This window comes from Arachis hypogaea, chromosome 10, assembly GCF_003086295.3.
Source record: "Arachis hypogaea cultivar Tifrunner chromosome 10, arahy.Tifrunner.gnm2.J5K5, whole genome shotgun sequence".
Taxonomy (NCBI): domain Eukaryota; kingdom Viridiplantae; phylum Streptophyta; class Magnoliopsida; order Fabales; family Fabaceae; genus Arachis; species Arachis hypogaea.
The window spans coordinates 15,344,572-15,349,743 of record NC_092045.1 but is presented as its reverse complement, the minus strand read 5'-3'; the positions used below and the strand labels follow the sequence as shown (position 1 = coordinate 15,349,743).

Sequence of the window (5,172 nt, the reverse complement as noted above, 5' to 3'; positions counted from 1 at the left end):
ACTTCCAAGAACTTTGGAAACTGCTTGTCCTTGGTCTCCTTTTGAAGTCTTTGAGGATATGGCATCTTAGGCTTGTACTCAGGAGCCTTTGGCAATGTAGGATAAGTGTCAAGAGAGTCTGGGAATGGGTTGTCCGCACGCTTTGGAGAGGCGTGCTCTACTTCTTCCTTCTTCTCCTCTAGAGCTTCTTTTTCAACTAACTCTTCATTGGCCTTAGTCTCAGAGCCAGCTACTTTTCCACTTCTCAGTTGAATAACCTTGCAATCTTTTTCAACTAGCTCCTCATCAACTTGTGCTTTCATACTTGCCATTTGTCCACTTATCAAGGTGATAACCTTGCATTCCTCTCTTGGATTTGGAATTGTGTTACCATGAAGGCTATTAGTGGTCTTCTGATCAATTTCATTAACTCTGGTGGCTATTTGACCAATCTGAATCTCCAAATTTTTTATTGATGCTTTGGTTTTTTGCACAAAACTCTTCATCATTTCCCAATTAGAATCTTCTTGGGATTTAGAATTTGCCTGTGGAGGTGGTTGTTGTTGATGAGATTGAAACTGGCGGTTATTGTAATTGTTCTATTGGAAGTCACCCTAAGAATTATTGTTAACGTTCTGAGGTCTCTGAGGTTGGTCTCTCCACCTAGGAAGCACCGATACGACACGCGATACGGACACGACACGACACGAACACACCGACATGTTCTTTTTATAAAAAATTGGATACGACACGTTTAGGATACGTTGTAAATTAAAATTTAAATAATATATTAAATTAATAAAATATCATATTGTACATATAAGAGTAAATATAATTGCATAAAAAAGTCTTAAAATTATGCAATTATTAAAAAAATAAAAAATTTTAATCTACTCTTGCCATCTCGTTAACAGAAAATGTATCAATTTTTTCTTCTCCAAGTCCATCATCTGCAAACACCACAGCTTCCAACATCTGCAAACACCAAGCACCACACAATATAGTTCTTTAGTTCATCTTTAACCTCTGTATCTTCTATTCTTCTTCTTCTTCAATATAACGCATAGAACCAAGAATGGCTAAGCTAGTGAGTAAGTAAGCTACCAAAGACAAACGGTAAATAGATTTAGATTTTGATTTATTAATTATTTTATTTTTAAATTTAAATTTTGATTTGTTTTAATTTTAGAATATTTTAAAATTAGAAAGAAAAAATTGGTTAATCGGGCCATAAAATCACAAAATCAATTGAAGATTTGTAGTCCAGCAGAAAGATCCATCTCATGAACATCTAAATCGGGTTGGACTCATTCGGATTCGTGACCGGTTCACCAAAATTCTGCACCGCAAGAAGACACGCTGCCGATACGCTCGTTTGAAGTATCCACCGCGTGTCGGCATCGGATTTATGTCCGACACGGATACGCCGGCACCATGAGAGAATCCATGCTTCATAGCTCTCCACCCAAAATTTGGGTGATTTCTCCACCCTTGATTGTAGGTCTAAGAATAGGGATCATTATTGGGATTTCTAGGCGCACTCCCCATGTAATTGACATGTTTAGAAGAGAATTGAGCATAATCATAAGTATCATTCTGCACAAAATTACCTGTCATGTCATAAGAGACCTCTTGGGGTGGATTTTAGGTGTTGATAGCTGAGACTTGCATGCCACCCATCTGCTGAGTAGGTAGATTTATTTGCTGAGACATAAGCTTGTCTGAGCAAGAGGAGCATTAACAACTTCCACTTCCAATACGCCTCTCTTCTGAGAGGTCTCAGAGTTCACAGGATTCCTGTTAGATGAGTATAAGTATTGGTTGCTAGCAACCAATTCAATAAGCTCAATAGTCTCCTCCAGTGTCTTCTTCTTGTGCAATGAGACTCCTGCAGAATTATCTAAGCACATCTTGGACATTTCACCCAAACCTTCATAGAAGATATCTAGTTGTGTCCATTTGGAGAACATGTCCGGAGGGCATTGCCTAGTCAGTAGCTTGTATCTCTCCCAAGCTTCATAAAGAGTTTCACTATCCTTCTGCCTGAAGGTCTAAACCTCCACCCTAAGCTTAGTTAGCTTCTTTGGTGGAAAAAATTTAGTAAGAAACTCAATAACAACCTTGTTCCAAGTATCCAAACTCTCCTTGGGTTGGGAACCTATGGTGCACGAAATTGCAATCACACTTTTGCAATCCGCACAACTAACCAGCAAGTGCACTGAGTCGTCCAAGTAATACCTTACGTGAGTAAGGGTCGAATCCCACTGAGATTGTTGGTTTGAAGCAAGCTATGTTTATTTTATTATTCTTAGTCAGGAGATCAATTATAATTATCAAGTTGAATTACTAAAAAAATAAAAGAGCGTGAAATAATTACTTGTTGTTCAATAATAGAGAATATGTTGGAGTTTTGGAGATGCTTTGTCTCTGAATTCCTGTAATATAATATTCAACTCATGCAAAAGTGCAAAGTTCCTTCCATGGAAAGCTCTATGTAGGGTGTCACCGTTGTCAATGGCTACTTCCCATCCTTTCAGTGAAAATGGTCCAAATGCTCTGTCACAGCACGGCTAATCAGCTGTTGGTTCTCGATCATGTCGGAATAGAATCCATTGATTCTTTTGCGTTTGTCATCATGCCCAACACTCGCGAGTTTGAAGCTCGTCACAGTCATCCAATCCCAGAATCCTACTCGGAATACCACAGATAAGGTTTAGACTTTCCGGATTCTCATGAATGCCGCTATCAATTCTAGCTTATACCACGAAGATTCTGGTTAATGAATCTAAGAGATACTCATTCAATCTGATATAGAACGAAGGTGGTTGTCAGACACACTTTCATTGATTGAGGAAGGTGATGAGTGTCACGGATCACCACCTTCTCGATAGTTAAGCGCAAATGAACATCTTAGATAGGAACACACATGTTTGAATGGAAAAACATAAATAATTGCATTAATTCATCGAGACGCTGCAGAGCTCCTCACCCCCAACAATGGAGTTTAGAGACTCATGCCATCAAAGAGTATAAAATTCAGATCTAAAAATGTCATGAGATACAAAATAAGTCTCTAAAAGTTGTTTAAATACTAAACTAGTAACCTAGGTTTACAGAAAATGAGTAAACTAAGAAAATTGGTGCAGAAATCCACTTCTGGGGCCTACTTGGTGTGTGCTGGGGCTGAGACTTATGCTTCTCACGTGCCTGGGCTGTTTCTAGAGTTGAACGCCAGGTTGTAACATGTTTTTTCTGTTGAATTCCAACTTGTAACTTGTTTCTGGCGTTGGACGCCATACTGCAACATGGAACTGGCGTTGAACGCCAGTTTACATCATCTATCTTCGCGCAAAGTATAAACTATTATATGTTGCTGGAAAGCCCTGGATGTCTACTTTCTAACCCAATTAAGAGCGCGCCAATTGGACTCTTGTAGCTCCAAAAAATCCATTTCGAGTGCAAGGAGGTCAGAATCCAACAGCATCAGCAGTCCTTTTTTAGCCTAAATAAGATTTTTGCTCAGCTCCCTCAATTTCAGCCAGAAAATATCTAAAATCACAGAAAAACACACAAACTCATAGTAAAGTCCAGAAATATGATTTTTTCTTAAAAACTAATAAAATTATATTAAAAACTAATTAAAACATGCTAAAATCTATATGAAATTACCCCCAAAAAGTGTATAAAATATCCGCTCATCACAACACCAAACTTAAACTGTTGCTTGTCCTCAAGCAACTAGATAAATAAAAGAGGATAAAAAGAAATCAAGAACCAATAATATCTCAGAGTTTTAAGTGAAGCTCAGATTCTAATTAGATGAGCGGGGCTAGTAGCTTTTTGCTTCCAAACAGTTTTGGCATCTCACTTTATCCTTTGAAATTCAGAATGATTGGCATCCATAGGAACTCAGAATTCAGATAGTATTATTGATTCTCCCAGTTTAGTATGTTGATTCTTGAACACAGCTACTTTATTATTGATTCTTGAACTTAAGCAGTTACTATTTTACCTTGAAGATACTTGACATATACCTGTAATAATCAATTAATTAACAAATAAGCTTTGTAAGTGGCTGGGTTGCCTCCCAGCAAGCGCTTCTTTATTGTCTTTAGTTGGACTATTACTGAGCTTTAGTTTAGTCTCAGTTTTGAGCATTCTTGCTTAAAATTGCTGTCAAGATAATGTTTGACTCTTTGTCCATTAATAATGAACTTTTTGTCAGAATCATTATCCTGGAGCTCTACGTATCCGTATGGTGACACACTTGTAATCACATATGGTCCTCTCTACCGGGACTTCAATTTCTTGGGAAATAATCTGAGCCTAGAATTAAATAGCATAACTTTTTTCCCTGGCTCAAAGACTCTGGATGACAACTTTTTATCATGCCATTTTTTTGCTTTCTCTTTGTAAATTTTTGCATTCTCGAAAGCATTGAGTCTAAATTCCTCTAGCTCATTTAACTGGAGCAATCGTTTTTCTCCAGCTAACTTGGCATCAAGGTTCAGGAATCTGGTTGCCCAGTAGGCCTTATGTTTCAGTTCCACTGGCAAGTGACATGCCTTTCCATACACAAGCTGGTATGGAGAGGTCCCTATAGAGGTCTTGAATGCTGTTCTGTATGCCCACAGAGCATCATCCAAGCTTCTTGCCCAATCCCTTCTACGGTTAATTACAGTCCGTTCTAGGATTCTTTTAAGTTCTCTGTTTGAGACTTCAGCTTGCCCATTTGTCTGTGGATGATATGGAGTGGCTACCCTGTGGCTAACTCCATAACGAACCAAAGCAGAGTAAAGCTGTTTATTGTAGAAATGAGTGCCCCCATCACTGATTAATACTCTAGGGGTACCAAATCTGCTGAAGATGTATTTCTAGAGGAATTTTAACACTGTCTTAGTGTCATTAGTGGGTGTTACAATAGCTTCCACCCATTTGGATACATAATCCACTGCCACTAGAATATAAGTGTTTGAGTATGATGGTGGGAAAGGCCCCATGAAGTCAATACCCCAAACATCAAACAACTTAATCTCCAAGATCCCTTGTTGAGGCATGGCATAACTGTGAGGCAGATTAGCAGATCTTTGGCAACTGTCACAATTAAGTACAAACACTCGGGAATCTTTATAGAGAGTAGGCCAGTAGAAGCCACATTGGAGGACTCTTGTGGCTGTTCGCTCACTTCCAAAA

The 5,172-nt window shown here is 38.5% G+C and overlaps 1 non-coding gene across 1 annotated transcript; it reads left to right on the top strand.

The window, feature by feature from the left end:
• The first annotated feature begins 1,944 nt into the window (after positions 1 to 1,944).
• Positions 1,945 to 2,051, top strand: LOC112718848 (small nucleolar RNA R71). The gene has a single exon (XR_003161176.1). It is a non-coding gene; the product is annotated as a small nucleolar RNA R71 (small nucleolar RNA).
• The last annotated feature ends 3,121 nt before the right edge of the window (positions 2,052 to 5,172 follow it).